Raw genomic sequence first — 19,874 nt, forward strand, 5'->3', positions numbered from 1 at the left:
TGTGTTTGCTGTTGTTACTTCTTTTACTTGACAATCTAAGAGAAAAGAGGTCAGTGCCCCTGACTAAACAGTCAGGTACTGCAGGTTTTAAAAATTCTTGCAAGCACCCGGGTGAACGTGTTATGCGGTGCACAGATCATGGATGATGGATGGCACACCTGAAATCTATGTGGTTTTATTAACCAGTGTCACCCCCAATAAATTCCATTAGAAAAGAACTAAAGAGAAAAGAAAACAAATCCTACCATAAGAAAACAAAGATTCTTGGGCGTACCAGTGTATCTGCTGCGGCACACCAGTGGAAAATCGCTGCCTAGAGTATGGCGGAGCAAGGAGACCAAAGGCACCCTGTGATCACTGGGTCTGGACATGCTCTGAGCCATCATATGAAAGTCTGCTTATCCTGAAGCTGACGTGCTGGAGAAACCAGGTGGTGAGACCACACTGATACACAGAGAGATGCTTAAGGGACCCCAGCTGTGCTGGCTGGCCCCTGCTGTTTATTTCCGGTAGGCACCAGACACATAGGTAAGATGCCTTCGGGATGACAGCACTACCATTTCTGACAGCCACTTCATGAGTCCCTGAGTCTAAACCACCTAGCAGAGCCTCTCCTCAATTCTTGACTCCCAGGAGCCTTGAAAGAATATGAATGACTATCACTGTTTCAAGCCACGGGGTGTTGGAGTGATTTGTTATACAGCAAACAATAACCCAACAGTCTATTATAACAGATCAGCCTTACCATAAAATGGCACTGCTTTAACTCTGTATCAAAATTATCCTCAAAAAGAAACAAACAAACAGAACAAAGCCTCAACATGTATTCACGTGTTATTACTTTTAAAAATTTTGTAGAGGGAAAAAAATAACAGGGAGGTTAGGCAACTTTGTAGTCAGAATTAAACTGTGAACCAGAGAAGGTGGTTTCTGATTTCGAGTCCAATCTTCCTTGAACTTGGATATAGATGCATATAACAGTAGGGCGGGAAAGGAGCTTCGAGATCAGGAAATGAAGGACTAAACATGAGCTACTTGTGTAAAGCCCACAGCACCAATGAGCCAAAGGGACCTTCTCAGTGTGTGCATGCATGTAAAGGAATAAATATGTGTCCAACTGTGTGCAGAAAGAACTCAGAGGACCATCCAGAAATTAGACTATGATACAACACTCTCTCCTTCTCTCCTTTCGACAGAGAATTTCCATCTCTGCCCTGCCTGTGTTTGTATTTGCAATTTTGGGGTTTCTGCTTTCCTCACGTGTGAGTTAGGCAGCCAGACACTATGATTCCTCAGGCCTCATCCACCCGTCAGGACGTGAGTGCAACCCTGAAATAACTGCATTATAATGCTACAAGTGCACTCATTGCCCACTCCTGGCTGGAATCCCAGCACAGGCAGTAACCACAAAACAGCAAGTTTCTTCTACCTCCCACTCATGGCAGGTCTTGGATGGTGAAATATAAATATATATATAACTGACTTTCCAAAGGCTACAAAACTCTATTTTTAATTTAGATTAAATACTAATCTACACTCCAGCTTCACTTTGAACAGCACCTTCCTATTAGCGTAGAAATACAGTCCCGGGGCAGTGACTAAACAATGAGAGTGATCTATGCAGGCTCCATCTGTACTGAATGCAGGCTCCATCTGTACCGAACACAGTCGGTTCCAAAAACGTCTCTGTGCAGCCGAGAGGGAGGCATTAGGCTAAATGGCATTTTCTTTAAGAAAATTAAAAAAAAAGGAGGAAGAAGAAGAGAAATCCAAGTGGCTAACAATAGCACGCTGAGTAAATAATTCCATCCATAAAGTACACTAAACATTTTCTTAAAGAAAAAGGAGGAAGTGAATTCAAAGTGTCTAACAATAGAGATCTGGGTAAATAAATCCATCGGGAAGGGCCAATATAAAACTATTGAATGTCATGTCCTTTCATAGGTTTGAGGGTGTGAAAAATGGTCATTATATACAGCTGAGTGAAATGGGTGGTTTATAAAACATCTATAACGTGATGCTAACTTTGAATTTAAAATGCCCCTTATTTATAATGCACATTTGAAAAAAAAAGATCTGAAGGTTATATAATAAAATGTTAACATTAATTTTTGCAAACTAAGAGAAGAGATGCTTTTACTTTGATATTTATCTGTAAATTCCACTTTTCTTTAACAAGTGTGTTACTTTTATAACCTGAAAAATTATTTAAGGAAATTCAAATCACAGCCTTAATTTGTATCAAATGTTTTAAATTGGGATAATTGACTTTATGTGCCATAGGATTAAGGAAAAGGACTGTTGAATATAAACATCTTTCAAATATATTGAGAACACGAAGTTAAAATAATAAAACACAATAAAATCAGATTCCAACAGCTCTGAATGAAATCGATTCCTCCTTCTCCCTTCTTATTCCTCCTAACAAAAGTATTTCTTACTAATCAACACACAACATGGAGACTGCAAACGTTTACTTAGTCAACTTTGGTGACGACTAGACTCAGACTAAATTTCATCACTACAGTTGCTAAGCCTGAAATTTGCAAACATTTATTTTGCACCCCCCGCCCCCCCTCCAGCCCAGCTAAGCTTGCATGAACCTCACAAAGAAAGCACATTAATATGCTGAGGATTCAATGCATGGCAACTTCAGATTTTAGTGTTCGCTCCAGAATCGCAAACATGAGCTCTCTAGATATTTCAGTCTTAAGGAACAATCAAAACCAAACCAAAACTAGGCACCCCCCCCCCACCCCCCCACCCCCGCCAAACAAACATTTAAGACACAATGCAGTTCAGAGGGATGAAAAAAAAAATCACCTTCTAGGTTAATTCCATTGTTGGAGAACTCCTTTCTGCAGATCGCATTTATAACAGAACAGCTGTAATATATCCAGGCACGCTGCTGCCCCTGCCAGCGTTGGGAAGAATCCCCCTCCCCCGCGAGAGCTTCTGTGGACGGTGTGGACGGTGCCCGGGAAGCCACACGGCTGTCGGGGCATTGCTTGTTGGGGGCACATTCACTTAGCACCTACCTTGCTCTCCCAGCCTAAGCCACATCGTCTGCCTTCAGCTGACGCGGTGACCTCCCTGAGGCTCAGGCAGGTAAAACAAGAAGCTTTTACTAGTCTGTGCAGCTCCTTCCGTCGAAATATTGCATGAGTCAGCTTTTATCTCTCAAAACCCCGACACACAAAGGCTTTACAAAAACCTGATTTGCAACTTTCTCACTGCCTTTTTCCCCCTAGTGTGCAGACCACAGACTTCAGCATCACCAAGAGCCTTAAATGAAACATGACATCATTCAATTGAGAAATAGGACAATAGACACCACTGTGGGTGACTTGAAAATGCACACTTCGCTGAGCAGCACCCCGCGCCTGCCCTGCCTTTATGGACATCAAATACAGCCCACGCTGGCCGAAAAAGCCCCGGATTTACCTTGCTGGCCCCGGCCGCCGCCCTCATTAAAGTCCGCAAAAGAAGCAAGATCTTTGGATAGTTCCAAGTGCACTTCCTGAATTATAAGTTTGTTTCAAAGTCAACGGACGCATCTTGAACAGAAGCTTCACGGTACCGTCTGGGGGCGGGGGCGGGGCGGCGAATAACACATCTGAAGAAAGTTTCATTTAACAAGATATCTAACAGTTTTAAGTAAGCAAAGGGAACCAGGAACACACTGAAGCTTGACTTTTTAAAGGACACTATGTAAAATCTATTCGAAGACAAACACCCACAATGTGAACTTGGAGGCATTTCTTAGAAAAACGTCCTTTTGAGTTCATAAATGCTAAGAAGTAAAGACAGAAGAGCTAGCTCCCAACCTTAGCAGGAGAGAACTTCATATTGTTTGGGGCTTCAGTTTCCTTAAGCCCACCTGTCCATCTTAAACTACTAACTGTATTTTTATGTAAAGATTCAAAAGGTTCACATTTGAAAAGATATTGAGTTCTTTAGATGAAGGTCTTCAGAAGTCCAAATATGTTACTGGAAATGAATACCATTGCATCAGGGGGCTAAAATTCAAGCTATGGCTTATGCCCATGTATAGACACCTAACACTCAACTCAGAATCAAAATCCTTTAAAGAGATGTTTCATTTAAAGCATTCATTTGCGGTTATGGAAAATAACATTAGCTGATCATCTTTAATGTAACCATCTCTATCATGCCTATTAAGTGATTTTAAACTAACAACATAATAGGATAATTTGTCTTAATGCCTATTTCCTTCAAGTAAGGCCAAACATATAAAGGGATATTTAAATAAGCCATCTGAATGGAAATTTATCAGTTCAGAAGACAACTTGATCCAATCGTTTCTCCCCCACAGAATTTACCAGTTTGATGGAAATCACAGTATTATGGATGCTGAAAAGGCAGTTTGAGAGGAAGGGTCCGCCTTGGGCTGTGGGGACTCGTTAGCCTTCGTTCTGAGGATCCACAGAGATCTCTCTTGCTCTCCACATGACATCCCCCAGACTACGTCTGACTCCTTGGCTTCTACTTAAGAGTCAACTCAGGTCTTAGAAGCTCCGTCTGACCTTCCGTAAGCCCTCCAGCCCACTGCTCTTCCCACTGGTTGAGGCCGTTGATTATACTTAGAGTAACGATCACAGTTAACGCTAAGTATAAAAACTTTTTCCTAATTGTCTTTCTCCTGCCCTGGACTGTCAGCCAGGGCCGCAGGGGATCTATCCTGCAGATCAGGGGTCCACGTGGAAGATGACAGAGATCTCAATTCTTGGATGAGAAGCTGCTGGCTTTTCGGCCCATCTGCTTTCTGGGTATATCCTCAGAGCACAAATTAACTACTTTTATCTCTCAATAAAGTATTATTGTACAGTACTTGGGATTTTTTTTGGGGGGGAGGGAGAAACAGTTTTTTAAAAGCCATTTCTGAGAGATGCTGTGTATGTGACCAGAGAACAAAACCAGCAAACTCCTTGGCCTGCGGATGCCGGGCAGTCTGTCAACGCCGCCGCCTTGGCGACTCGGCTTCGGAGGACAGCCTGACGGGACAGCACGGGCCATATGTGGTCCCCTGGCTCAGTCTCTTGTTAGTTCACCTGCAGTTCTTGCTTTAGTCAAATCATCCCCTTGGATCAGGGGAGACCTTCTGTGTCCCTTGAGAGTAACTGAAACCCCCCTGCCAAATGGCATCCAGAGTCATGGCGGGTTCACTGCATTTTAAGTCTCGTTTCCTTTACATTGGAAGCTTTTTTCAAGCAAGGAACACATACACACACACACTTTTTTTTCCCCCCGTTACATTTACCCCAGTAGTAAGTATTCACTGGATGAATTAACCACTGCAGAGTGCACAGGGCTCGGTGAGGGACAGTGCAGACACTCCAGAGCAGAGAAAGAAAAAGGGAAAAGAAAAGTACATTTCTTGAGCCACAGGCACGGCCTTTCCACCCGAGAGCAGAGGAGCCTTCTGCGCCTCAGTATTTCCTTAAAGCCCCGGTCCCACCCCAGCTCCGCACGGTGTTCTTTCTGGTCCTCCCCCATCCCACATCCCACATCCCGCACACGGTGTTCTTTCTGGTCCTCCCCCATCCCACAGCCCGCACACGGTGTTCTTTCTGGTCCTCCCCCATCCCACAGCCCGCACACGGTGTTCTTTCTGGTCCTCCCCCATCCCACATCCCACATCCCGCACACGGTGTTCTTTCTGGTCCTCCCCCATCCCACAGCCCGCACACGGTGTTCTTTCTGGTCCTCCCCCATCCCACATCCCGCACACGGTGTTCTTTCTGGTCCTCCCCCATCCCACAGCCCGCACACGGTGTTCTTTCTGGTCCTCCCCCATCCCACATCCCGCACACGGGACACACTGGACTTTTCATACCTCTGGCAGGGGCCGGCTGGGTGGCCACCGACTTCCCTGCACGCAGCTGCATGAACCCCAAGGTATGCGACAGGCACAGGGGTGGTCGCCTGGTGGCTTCTTGCCGCCCAGGGCATCCGCCACTACTAAGAGGAGGTGAAAAGATAGTCTTTGCTCAACAGTATCTTGCTTTAAACGCTAGTGAGATTGGCCACAGATAAAATGCACATTTACGGTTTGTCGGGTGGAAAAGGATATTCTCACTGGAAAGCGGCTCTTATCACCTCCCTCGCAGTCCTGGTCACCCCAACAGGAAGCAGGGTTGGGGTCCCAGCACCCACAGGACGTGGGTACAGCCAGCAGGACACAATCCAGGCAACAAGGTAAGTGCGGGCCCACCTTGTGGCCTAATAGGACGAGGACCAGAGAGCCCCGCCATTGAAAAACGCCCCTTCCCAGAAATCCACCATTGGGCCTGGGACTCTACGCCAAGGAGCCCACTCGTTTTGGTTTCAGGTAAAAGTCCAGTCAATGAAAACTCAAGTATCCTCTGGGACCGGTGATGGAGTCACAGTCACAGTCATGGGAATTAGCCTGCGTGTCCTTCTGAGGAACGCTCAGTCTTTTAGGAAGGAGGCGGCAACGGGGCAGTCTGCAGGGACAGGGCCGAGGCACAAACAGCCTGCAGTTCCTGGGGCTGGACCAGGTCCGACCTCACCAGGCACTCTGCTGACTCTGCAGCCGGGCAACGGCTCCAAGCAGCTGTGCAACGAAGGACGAAAGAATGGCCCCGGGAGAGGAACGGGGGCAAAGGCGTGCACACACTTCTCAGATCCTGGCTAAGGTTGCACTTCCTCTAGTCAATACTGGATAAGGCCGACGTCAACAAAAACAATCTTACCTTTTTGGGTACAAAGGCACCAGAGTTCTAAGGGGTACTTCACAGTCCAATCCGTATTTTACATGTGGCAAAAACAACTGAAATGCTGGAGGAGGGGGTGAACCTATCCATCCTGTGACTTAAGACGCCACCACGGGGACACATATCCCAGGACAAATGGTAAAGCCAACAGTTTTCTAAGGTACAGGTCACTGACAAAACATTCTTAATTTTTTCTATCTCTTCTAAGTTCTTTTTCTTTGAAAGAAAAAGGCATTAGATTATATTTTCTAAGCGCATACCACAGAGTACATGATAAATATTAAAGTCAACTGCATGCCAAGAGGTGTCACCCCCCCCCCCCGGCACTGCTGTCCTAGAAGGACACATTGACCTTCCTCTTGAAATTGAAGCATAATGTACTGACACCCTCTGCACTGCGGTGCTGTTGATTAACAATCTATATACATTCTTCCAGACACTCTACTGTAAACCCAGAAAATGTCACCAACTATAAATTCTCTCTGGCTATTATTATACAAAGAAAACAATATATTTTGTTAAACAAAACAAAGAAAAATCTAATCTGTTTCCTCTACCAACGGACTATTTTCCAAGTGAAATCATTTTCATGGTAAGTGAACTTACAAATTGAAAAAAAGTGTTTCTTCCTAGCAGAAGACATAGGTGGAAGGCAGACAAAAGCACTCAAGTATAGCAGAAATGAAAAGGAAGCACCATTCTTTTTCCGAGTCCTGGAGTACTGAATCTAACAATGGAAACCGAACTACAGATAATAGTTACTAGAACCAAGTTCTCCAGCTGAAAATATAATTCCTCATCCCTTATTGCACTAAAATGTCGGTGTTCAGGCATGCTCAGAAGAGTTGTAGAAAACGACTCTTTATTTTTCATTGTAGAAAACAACTCTGTATTTGTCATTATTCACAGCACTTTCTCACACCCTGCCCCCTCTTACCTTACAACTGTGTCACAGTTGACTTCATCACCTATCAGTCAGCCATGAAAACCAACGGGTTGGCCTGTAAGGACACACGTTCTTGGTCTAAAACTCGCGTGGATCCAGGAATTCCTCCGTGGGCGCACTTCTCTGCCCCTAGGACCACCACTGACTCTATTTTTTTTGCTCTGTTCTTTTATTAGGATATTTTGGTCTTTATTGTCCAGAGACAATGAAATCAAGTCTTAGTTATTCCCGAACTGAACAATTTTTAGATATCAAGCAAGCAATATGTTACAAATAGCCTCTGGCTTTCGATACTAGATCAGTCCCATCTTTAAGGACACATGGGAGGACTCTGTGCGGAGCACAATGAACTAATTATCCCTCTAAGAATGCAGTCTGTTTCCAGACACATTTTTTTTTTTCTTCCAGGAGATAACACACATCTAATCCATTCATAACGAAAGGCATGCAACACAATCTATACTTTGAAAAACACTCTTTAAAAAAAATGCACTTGAACTTCTAGCAGGGGACTTGGATACTCTGCTGAATTCCTGCACCAGTATTTTTCCAAAATAACAATTAAAATGATCTATTACAGATTCAGAGTAACACCATAAAGGCTCATAACCTTCAGGTGAGTTTGCAGAGCCACGTTCACATTGGGGCAGAAAGGAAGGACATCCCCTCGGCCAGCCCTTCCTCCACAGCCCGGGCGGTGTGTGGTGGGGAGGGCTCGGCTGGACCTGTCAGCTCAGCCCTGGTCTGCAGCCCTGGGACGGTGGGTGTGGAGACAATGACCAACAGCAGCAGCGCTGAGCAGCTGGGCCTGCAGGGGAGACACTGGGGAGCCGCTCAGAGCAGCTGTGCGTCAGTCTCTGAGCTGTTCGGAATCTTCCTTGCAGCAACCGACATCCTTGAGGAGGGCCACCACCGGCGTTCCTCCCCCACTCCCAAGCCCACTTTCCATGTCTCAGTAGCTGACAGCTTAACCTCTAGATACAGGATCCGAGTGCAGATGGGTTGCGCCCAGGGGAGGCTGTCCAATTCCAGCCCTGACGTGGGGTGGGGTGAACTTCCGTTCCTTTGGCTTCTGAGCCAAGTCGTGAGGACAATTCCATTCCAGCAGAAACTTGTAAAAGGCCAAGTGTAGATCCCACTGCAGGAGAGAACTTACTCCTCTCCGAGAGAGCTAAGATGACTTTACACTTTCCAGGTGTTTTATTTTTAACTGAAGCGACAGGAGCCCGCTGCCCTTAGGTATATTATGAGAATGGTCTCAAACACCTGTCTTTGCCCGTCAGAGCTCTGGCAGGGACAGTGACACCCACCTGTCCTCTCCTCCCCATTTTAGAACTTCAACCACTTTGCCACCCTCGCTACCTGGGGCCTGCTCAACACCACGCTCCACGCCGGGCTCAGGCACGAGACGAGGGCTGTGCCTTTTGGAAGCGCCTGTTGAGCAGGCTGAACGAGCATCAGGTAAATAAGGACGAGTGTGACGAGGGCGCCGAAGCGGTGTGGGACGCCGCAGCTGTCACGGGAACTGTGTACAGAAGCGTCTGCTCTGTTTTCCTAAGCTGTCCTTCCCCTTATTTTCACACTGCCCGTCAAGTGCTATGTATGAAAAGGGGACAGAAACTTGATGTTGACCGTGGAATCCAGCTCAGCGAGGTTGCCTTCCCTTCTATTTCCTTTTCCAGCCCAGAGAGTGAGCTCTGTTGGACTCGCCTTTCATCTTATATTTAATTACTTGGTATCCAAGCTCAGAGCCAAACGTGCTGCAAGTTTCTGTGCATCCAAAGGCTTGCCTAATCCCTCGTTCCCACAGAGGTGCATGAAGTAACTTGTTTATGTTCGCAGAACAAAGGGAAGGAAACAGGGCGCTCTGTAAGCCGCCGGCTCCATCCTCATTGGGCCAAGAAACAAGTGTCACCAAATTCACTTTGGTTTATTCTGAATAAAAATGTTCGTAACTTTACCAGTGTATGAAAGAGAAAGAGAGAGAGAGAGAGAGAGAGAGAGAGAGAAAGAAAGAAAGCCAAAATATTCATCTAGAGATTTGAGAGGTGGGATTATGGGACATTTTCTTCAACGAATATGTATTATTTGTGTAATGAAAGTAGAACAGAATAAACTGATGTGATGGTTACTCCCCAGGTGTTGCTCCCGGTCTCTCTCTGCCCTGCTCTGCCCAGGCCGGCACACCCTACCCCTGCTGGCTGGCTTCCGGCTGGGTTTGGCTAATGGGAGACACCGGTATTAAGAGGCCAGGGAAAGACAGGGGCATTTCTTCCTGCTCCCCGGCTGAAGAGGGGTCCGGTGCTGAGCAGCCCGACCTCCACAGTTCCACCACTCACTGGGATCTCAACTAGATTATTCCGGTGTGCCTCGGCGGTCCCTGTGGGTTGTCCCAGGGAGTGATGGTTAAAGCTGCCTGCCGTGGCCACAGCCTCTTGGCTTCACACTTCCTGCCGGCTCCCGCAGCCACACCACCTTCAGTGAAGTAGCCCCTGCGTTCAACTCTCCGTGAGGACCAGCTGAGAGCTAGGTCCCCGCCAGGTCCCCCGCTGATGCAACTTCATACTAACTCCCGAATCTCTGGTGTGCACTGCTGATGACAGCTTCACTTGACAAGCTTGGTCTTAAGCACTAAGCGTGTGCCAGTGAACACAACAGGTAAAAAGTCCCTGCCCTGGTGGAGTTTATGTGGAGGAGGGGACACAGGGGCTGACAGCCTCGGATATCAATGTATCGATGGCGGAAGCAGGCTCTGAGTCTTGCCAGTCTAACCCTTCCTCCGGTGTGTGAGCCATCCTTCGCGACAGCTCATCGGGCACGCGCAGTCTCTGCTGGGGTACCGTCAGCTACCAGGCGTGTGGTCCCTGCTCAGACAGTCCAGCACACTTGGGGGCAGTTGCTAACCCTTGAAGCATTTTCTCACATTGAGCTGAACTTCTTCAAAAGCCACTAGAGGAAATACCTAACAAATCACACCTTGCCTCCAGTTTAAATTTTGTTAATTATCTGAGATGCTATCAGGTCTCTCTTCATTCAATTACTTATTGGGAAACTACCCTTAGGGATACCTGGAGGCAGGGCTCAGTGGCGTGGGGGGCAGGGTTTGCTCCCTGCGCTGTGAGGAATGTGGGACAGTACTTACAAACGGCAGCATTCTCTGACCACCGGCTCCATGTGTCTCAAGAGCCTGCATTTCTATGGCGTTCACCAAGGGGTTTTCAGAATCTTAACAATCCTCATATCAACCTACTTCTTTAAAGACTGTGGAAAAGTATCATTTTTAAAGACAACCCTCTGGGAAAGAAATGCTCTCCCCGCTCCTCCTGCCTACGTCATACTTTTAGATACAGCGAGAACACTCTGTCCTCAGAGGCCCGAGTGTGACCAGGGAGGCAGACACTGAACGATCACACGACTAAGTGACTGTAAGGAAGGCGTGGGGTGCAGTGAAAACCTAGAGGGGGACCAGACCTAGGTCGGGGTGGTCACGGAAGGCTTCCCTGCAGAAGAGATGTGTGACATCCGAATGCTAAGAAGGGGTTAACCAGGGGAAGCCAGGCAGAGAGAGGACATCGGCCAGGTGGCTTCACTTCTGGCCAGTGCAGACTGCCTGCATACTTGGCGTTATGCCCACAGTGACCACCCAACCTCGATAGTTTTTCTGGACAGTCTTGTTTGCCAATGTCCTGTGCATGCCACAATAATAACCGTGGGTGCTGTAACAATGCCCCCTCATTAAAGTAGCTCGTAGTTTCCTCCTCTGCCTTCAGGTGACCCTCTCCTCTGTACACGTCAGCCTCTCTCCTTGGCCTTTCTTACTCTTTCTTCAGACACTGGGCAGAGCCAGTGGGCAGTGACCATGACTGTTCTCGCCCAATGGTCTAGACAGGGCCTCTTACAAGGTGCGGCTTCAGTAAATCACAACATAAACCTCCCTGTCCGGCACTTTTATCAGGTATAATCAGATTAAAGTGAACATCAAAGGAGCCTTAAAGGAACTGGTTGGCCCTGGCCGGTTGGCTCAGCGGTAGAGCGTCGGCCTGGCGTGCAGGGGGACCCGGGTTCGATTCCCAGCCAGGGCACATAGGAGAAGCGCCCATTTGCTTCTCCACCCCCCCCTCCTTCCTCTCTGTCTCTCTCTTCCCCTCCCACAGCCAAGGCTCCATTGGAGCAAGGATGGCCCGGGCGCTGGGGATGGCTCCTTGGCCTCTGCCCCAGGCGCTAGAGTGGCGGCAGAGCGACGCCCCAGAGGGGCAGAGCATCACCCCCTGGTGGGCAGAGCATCGCCCCTGGTGGGCATGCCGGGTGGATCCCGGTCAGGTGCATGCGGGAGTCTGTCTGACTGTCTCTCCCCGTTTCCAGCTTCAGAAAAATACCAAAAATAAAAATAAAAAAGAAAATAAAGGAAGTGGCATCATGAAGGACAGGCTGGGGGAGGGGCTGTCTCACTTGGGCTGCCTTGCCACTTCTAGGGGACAGGTGGCTTGATCTTGTACATTTGAGCCTTGAGTATTTCCCAGGATCAGTTGATCGCCATTCAAGAACACCCAGAGCCAGGGACAACCACCCAGTACCCATACGGCTGCTCGGGTGTCTGTCCAGAGAAAGACGTGGCGAAATGGCAAACCCCAGAGGGTTAAGCTGCAGCAGGAATACCGGGGAATTCGGTTGTTAGGTCTCCACCGTGACTGCTGGTTATCATCCGAGTGAGGTAGCAATAAAAACCATCCCCAAAGCTGACCTAATGTTGCTCAATCTAAACCATCATTTACTGCTGATGAAATGACACGTGGAAAGGACACAGGACCTGGAGTTGAGCTGTGTGGAATCTCAGCAGTTGTTGACAATTCCGTCACCTTGGGCAAGTCGCTAAGCTCTTTGGGTTCCAGATTGCTTCTGGATTAGTAAAATGAAAACTCTACAGTCTATGACGTTTAAGAACAGTTTCCTAATCTAATCTCTGAATCTAAGATTCCATGTTTTGAATGATGTGTTGGCACAATGACCGAACTCTACAGCTCTCTCTTAACAAGAGGCTCTCCTATAACATGAGGATCCTAAATGTAGACCCACTATTCCAGTCAGCTGACCATGAGCTGATGGGAAAACCAAGAGTATGTGACCTTTGTGTAGGGAAACTGCTTTAAATTACCTATAATTCCTTATGTGGCCAAACTTCTGATAGACACTTAACTCAACTATTATCAACAGAAAGGTTCCCCGCAAAAATTTTGAACATCATCTGACAGTAGGCGAATGTCTAACACCAAAATTATGCTTTTTACTTATTTAGTGACCTCATCTCCACTTTCTGCAAAACTGCATTCTGAAAACCAGGTTATAATGAAGATTACAGAATTAACTCATTTGACCACAAGGGTATATATTATATAATTTGGAGTTGCATCTCAACCAAGTACCTGACCTAATATACTCTTGGAATAGAGATAACATAAACGTTGATATAATGTAAAACTGCGAAAATTATACTCCTATAATACACAGATAATGAAAAGTATGGCTTGTTCTAACTGATCTGAGGAGACCATATACTTTAAGTACATATGCAATTATGGTGATTAGAACAAATTCACTGTTAACGGGTGTCCTGACTGATCCTCCATGGACGTTGGGTAAGACTGGGAGATTTTTGTGCTTGTCCCCCAACCTGGAACCTCGTTTAGTTGCTTTGATTGACTCAGTGACTGATTGACTTTCAGGTCTATTTAAGATGGTTAAAAAAAAAAAAGAAAAAAGAAAAATCTGACAATATCTGAAACTGGGATTCCGATATTTTGAGGTGTAGGTGACAGATTCTGTGTGGGGTGCAGAGGATGGGGCTGAGAGTGATGACTGGGTGGTAATGGTAGACTTGGTGTCCCTGGGAGAGGCTGGGGAAGGAATCAGCACAAGGACAGAGGGTCAGGGGAAGCACTGGTTTCTGATTTCATGAGCAACCACTACGCAGGCTGACCTCACCCCAGTCATTCTGGCAGCCTGTGAATGCCCCAGAGAAAGAAGAGACTGGGTGGTAAAGAGAGAGAGAGAGAGAGAGAGAGAGAGAGAGAGAACAGCTGTAACATCTGAAGCAATTTAGCTGCGGAATTTTTCAAAGAGAAGAAAAAACAAGCCATAGAGAGAGGTGCCATCAGCAGCCTGGGGGTTGGGTGGCCAACTAGATGAACTCCCATGGGGAGCCTGGAGACTGCGTATCTCAGACTCCGAGTACCTCCGAGTATCCCAGGGACTTCTGGGAAAGGACGCAGCCCCGGGTCGCAGGGCAGGGGACTGGGGAGCCAGGGAGGCATGGTTGGGCGTAGAGGGAAAGGGGACGAGGTCTTGTCCAGGTGCTGGTGAGAAGGGATAAGGAGCTTGTAATGTTTAGTCTTTTAATGTGACTTAGCCGGTACCAGAGGCCCGGGGAAGCCTGGTGTGAGCTGAAGACTCACTCCCCAAGCTTTTGTGATCTGAGGTCAAGCAGGCAGAGGGTGACCTGAAGATTTGTTTGTCAACACTGGGTTTAAATGTCTTTCAATTGAGGAAACAAATTTTTAAGAAGTCAGGATATTTCACATACACATGCATTTTTTATTTTTTTATTGTTTGAGAAGCAGTTGCCAAAAAAAGGAGGAAGAAACATCAGTCAACACCATTCTTACCTCCCCAGGGGGCAGCAACAGGTGGCACTAAGCTTGCTCTCATTATTCTGGCCGTGGGCTTTCCAGTTTGCCGCAGTCCCCACCACTCCCATCTGTGTGACACCTGTGCCCCTTCACTCCCTTACATACCGTGCCTGTCCCTGGATCCTAGAGAATTTGACTTTGGGTTACAACACAGACACATTCGGACACTACACTATATCTAGGTTCGTAGTCCTAGAATGAACCAGGTTACCAGAAATAAGCTGGTAAGAACAAATTACTTCTCGTCAGTTGGTAGATCCTATGAAAGTTAAACAAAGTATTAAAACTAACACTTGTTGTTTGTTGTACAAGATTAGGCAAAAAATAAAAAAAAATTTAAAAAGTACTCTAAGATCAAAACCACCATGGAAAGATTTAGAGAAGGGGTAAGGGACAAGCATTCACGGCGGAGGGGTGGGAGGCTGTTAATTGTAGGGCAGATCTACATCGTCTCCACCATTGACCCTCCTGGCTTTCTGTTTTCATTTTTTCACTCTTTATAATAATCCAAGTCTTTATCCTGGTAGCTCTTTCACAAACCTGCAATACTTCAATAACTGCTAGAATTTGTTCAGGGTGTCTATGAAGGAATTAAGAAAGAAGAAGCAGTTTTATTGGTCATTCTGCCAAACCAAATACCCCAACAACTTGGTGTCATACTTTCTGACATTGAAAAATCTTGGGACAGTAAGACAAAAAACCACAGCTGGAAAGACAACACTTTGAGACGTCTGGCCACACTGGGGGGGGGGGGGGGCGGCCATCTTAGACCCTTCTACAAATATTGAAGTGGGACTTTGTGTTTGATACTCATCTCAAAAACAAGCCAAGATCAACTATAGATGTCAAAATTTACATATCATATCCTAATCTCATAAAATGTTCTTTTTTCTTGTACCTTTAAAAAAAAGTTAATAGGACAGAAGTTAAGACTTAGAACTGGAGATCCTCGTCCCATCAAAATAAACAAGGGCTGGAAGACAGGGTTTATGGGCAAGAAAAAAGAGAGAAATAAGCAGGCCCCTAACTTGGAAGAGAACTTGTGCATTTGACACTGAGCATTTAAGAAGACACCCAGAGGCATTAATCATCAGCATTTTTCCTAGAAAGGGGGGGAGGAACCCCATCCTGCACCCCATACCAATGTTTATTTCTTTCTGAACCCTGGAGATAAAATTTTAATACGCAGTGGTCTCAGTGAGGATTTGCAGACATACCCAAGTGTTTCTGAAGAAGAAACCCTCTGATATGTGATATCTTCCCTCAGGAGCAGAGGGGGGGAGAGGGGGTGTGGGGGGGTGGAAAACCAGAAGGAGCTACCTTCCCCTAATCCTGATGAGAGAGAAGCAGGAAGCTTCCCCGAGGGAAGAAGCAACTCCAGACTGAGATGGGCCAAGCAAGTCTAACACACTTCAGATACTTAACTGGCTTGTGTTTCTCTTCACAATTTTGAAGTGCATTTAGGGGACTGTGCTTCCATTTCAGCATGCCTCTGGGGTGGACTCGGGTGTCCAGGCTCAGGGGAGACCAGACATGCACAGTGAGGGCCAGAGCGGAACAGGGCTGGAAAACCCGGGTTCAGGGGGCTCTCTTCTGAGGCGCTTCTCTGGGAACCTCATAACAGCTCCATGGCCCTGGCCGGCTAGCTCGGCTGGTTAGAGCATTGGCCTGATATGCCAAGGTTCTGGGTTTGATTCCCAGTCAGGGCACATACAGGAATCAACAAATGAGTGCATAAAGAAACAAATTGATGTTTCTCACTCATTTGCTTTCTTTCCCTTCTTCTAAGGTCAATAAATAAAGAAAAAAAATTCCACTACATGATTTAATTTAAAAACTTCTTTTGAAGATGATGAGCAAAACCACTTATAATTTATGAAAATGAGTGCTCTGATGACATTCAAAATATACTTTGCATTTAAATATATTTTGTAGACAGGGATTTTAATCTATGTAGACATTTTAATATACCTGTTATCACAACGGTGTTGTACACCCAATGCCTGACAAATGAAATCACCCGTTGTTAGCCTATGCTCTAAACCAGCTTTCTCCCGGGTGTTGTCTGACACCTCTTCAATCACTGTCGTGGACTGAATGGTGTGTGCCCCCCAAGCCCCTCAAATCATATGTGAAGCCCTACAGTTTACATCATAGATGTGACTACACTTGGAGGTAGTTATATATGGAGGTAGTTAGGGTTAAATGGTGTTGTAAGCATGGGGCCCTAACCTGAGGGGACTGGAGTCCATGTAAGAAGGGGAAGACACATCAGAGATCCCTCCTTCTTCACCTGCACAGAGTGAAAGCCATGCGAGGACACTGAGAGAAGGCAGTCATCTGCAAGCCAGGAAGGAAGCCCTCACAGCATTCTGCTGGCCAACCCTGCTGGCATTCTGATCTTGGACTTCCAGCCACCAGGACTGTGAGAAAATAAATGTCTGTTGGTTAGACCCCCCCAGTCTGTAGGGCCCAGGATGTGCTAATATAGCCACCATCGGCTTATTCTCCCATCCAAGTACTAACCAGGCCCTGACCCTGCTCAGCTTCCGAGATCAGACGAGATCGGGCGTGTTCAGGGTGGTATGGCTGTAGACCATCGGCTGTATTCTCAACAAGAAACCCGACTGCTGGTTCTGGCCCGGGGCACTGAATCAGAGTCTCCAGGGATGGGGACCCAGAAGGGGCAGGGGCATGGGCAGCTGAGCTCCCTGTGTGTAGTAAAGGTTGAGAACCATGGTTCCCAGGGGTGTTCACAGTGGCTGCCCGCCCCAAACTCCTCCCTCCATCCTCCCTATTCCACCACTGCAAAGACTGTATGGGGTCACTGATAAAACAGAGACTTCAAAAAACTTAAAGTTAGGGTCCCCCAAAGAGGAATAGAAGATTATAACTAGAACTAATCAGAAATCAGGTGGAGGGTCAGGGTGAGATACCTTGCAGGAAAAGCTACCTCTATGCCTAGTTTTGGGTTTGTTCTGAAAGGACCCCCGCGAGAGTGGCTCAACTCCATTGGGAGGAGCTGATGAGGAGTCAGGTCTGAAGCCGAAGGTAAAATTAAGAGTGCAATCGCGCTATGGGTATTCCCCACCCTCGGGGCCAGCGTGGAGGGTGTGGGTTGGGGACTAGTGAGTGTGCATTTGGGATCCTGGCCATCTCTTCCCTCACTTCAAAGAATCAAGTAAGATTTATTTCCAACATTTTAACAGGGAAAAATTGCAGTTAGACCATCAACTGTAGAAGATCCTTTCAACTCTGCAGTTCAAAGGCCAAGAGAAAACAAATTCTCGCTATGGTTAAACTCTTTCTTAAACTCTTCATGCAAATTACCAGAGTAAAGATTCAATTCTACTAAGTCAGCCAAACTGAAAAGACTTGAACTTAATTTAGTTGTACTGTCAAGGATCACAATAGCATATAAGCAAAGTCAAAGGCACCGAGTAGTTCAATGATATTAAAATGTTACACAAAATCCTGCATGTCTTCAAAAATCAAGGTATGAAACAATAATCAAACACCATTTTAAAAACCAGCATATTTTCTTCAGGGTGATACCCATACACTAGGATTTTTTCTTGAAGTAATTCTTATATATATATTTCCAAGGTCACAGCTTTGTCATAAGAATGTGACCATAACTCTATACTAAGGTACTACATGATCCTGGACTTGAACTTCAGTCAAACTCAGTCTTTGCAATATCAGGGACCATCTTATTTCATGGGTTACCATTTGATTTAGGTGATATGTAAGTTATAAAACGTCCATCATGGCGCATGGTACCCAAGCATAGGAAATAGAGCTGTGCGCACCCTAATTCCTATTGTTGGAGTCCCAGAATGTACCAGCGGGAGAAAAGTCTGCCAATACGTAGTGTGTGAGAACTTACTATGTGCCAGGTACTGTTCTACATGCTTCGGGTCAATGTCTTATAAACCCCTGATGTCAGAGCTATTATCTCCATTTTGTGGGTGAAGAACCCAACAAGGCTCTGTAGGTCGTTTGGGTAAACGGTGCTTCTCAGCAGGGGCACCAGAGTCTGAACGTAGGCGGTGAGATTTCAGAGCCTGTCCCCTCAATCACTGGGCAGTACTGCCAGATAGGTAACCTTACATCACAGGGTCTACAGAGTCAGAGGGGTTGGGATGTGGGCCTGGAGTTCAAAGAGGGAGGCCTTTGAAAGAGTTTCCTGCAAATCTCCCATTTCCTAGAAGAAGAGGTTGACCACAGGAGGGAGGATGGCCCCAGGGAAGCCACTCCTGTGCTTCTCAAGGCTCCATTGGCGTCAGAAACACCTGCAGGTGTTGCTAAACACAGACAGCAGGATCCCACCCCCAGAGTCTCTGATTCGATGGGTCTGCGGTGGGGTCTGAGCATTGCTAGCAAGTTTCCAGATGGTGTTGATGCTTCTGGTCGTGGGACAGAAGAATCGATGACCTACTCAGTCAGCGGCTGAGCCAGAAGGAGACTTCTGCTTTCTCTAGCCTGCCTCTTCCCCAGGAATGGTAGATACCAGCTGCTCTGTAACGGGGAGAGGCAGAGGGCGGCTGGGCAGCCTGCTGGAGCAGCTCTGAGTGCTGGCATGGGATGCTTCCCCCTCCCAATTTAGATGAGAGACATCTGGAAGCTCCTACCTGGCATGTCATCCCATGATTCACTCCACTATTGGTACTTGGTAATGACCCTCTCTACCTACCCAGCACGTAACCAGTCTGAAACAATACAAACCTGCTTACTCACAATAATAAAGATTATTCTCACTCTGAGCTAGTTACCAAAACTTGTGATCTGAAATTTGGCTCTTTCAGTGCTAAACCTAGCAGGAGTTAGCACAATTGGCAGGGGCTAGGGATGATTGCTGGGATTCATTCTCAGAAGGGAAGGACGAGGATACAATTTCAAAGTTTTCTTCTGTTTACATTATAAGTCAAAAGGAAACTTTTTTTTTGTTTGTTTATTTGTTTAGCTAAGAGGATCCATCGTCTTTCATTAAGGTCTCTCATAGAGTGAACTATTTTGCAAGTAGGGACATTAATTACTGTTTACACTTGCCATGTTTAAAATTGTTTAGCTCTCATGTTGTCACGGGGTGTTCTGAGGTTTACGATATTTAGTGAGTGTAAGGCATGAGCCTGGCACATATTAGGTACATACAGAATGTCACTGGCTCTCAACATTATTGATCCTGTTCCTTGAGAGGGCCCAGAGCTTGGCCTGTTTGCTGGGGCCAGCAGGTAGGACCAAATGGCATGCGCTGAGTACTTGAGTAGACAGACCTCAAAATCAAAACTCTGTCTTCCCTGTTCACCAGTGATTTAGAGAGCAGGACACTCAAGAAGCATTTATGCAGCACCTACATTTACAAGCAATTATCCGTTACCCACAAAACCACACAAGGACTTAATACTCGGCAGTTACTTACAAAACCAAAGCATCTTTTTAGAGTATCTCTTAGGCACTAGAGACCTCATGTAAGGCTTTTAGAGA

The 19,874-nt window shown here is 46.5% G+C and overlaps 1 protein-coding gene across 5 annotated transcripts in view; it reads right to left on the reverse strand.

Annotated features, from left to right (window-relative positions):
• PLEKHG1 (pleckstrin homology and RhoGEF domain containing G1) overlaps positions 1-19,874 on the reverse strand; it is a 229,699-nt gene that overhangs the window by 100,097 nt on the left and 109,728 nt on the right. The window contains exon 1 of one of the 5 annotated variants that reach the window (XM_066372994.1): positions 2,824-2,895. The exons of the other annotated variants lie outside the window; for them this stretch is intronic. The gene's annotated coding sequence lies outside the window, so the exon portion shown is untranslated. Of the gene's footprint in view, positions 1-2,823; positions 2,896-19,874 lie in introns of those variants that run through there. 5 annotated transcript variants of the gene reach the window in all.

This window comes from Saccopteryx leptura, chromosome 3, assembly GCF_036850995.1.
Source record: "Saccopteryx leptura isolate mSacLep1 chromosome 3, mSacLep1_pri_phased_curated, whole genome shotgun sequence".
Lineage (NCBI taxonomy): Eukaryota > Metazoa > Chordata > Mammalia > Chiroptera > Emballonuridae > Saccopteryx > Saccopteryx leptura.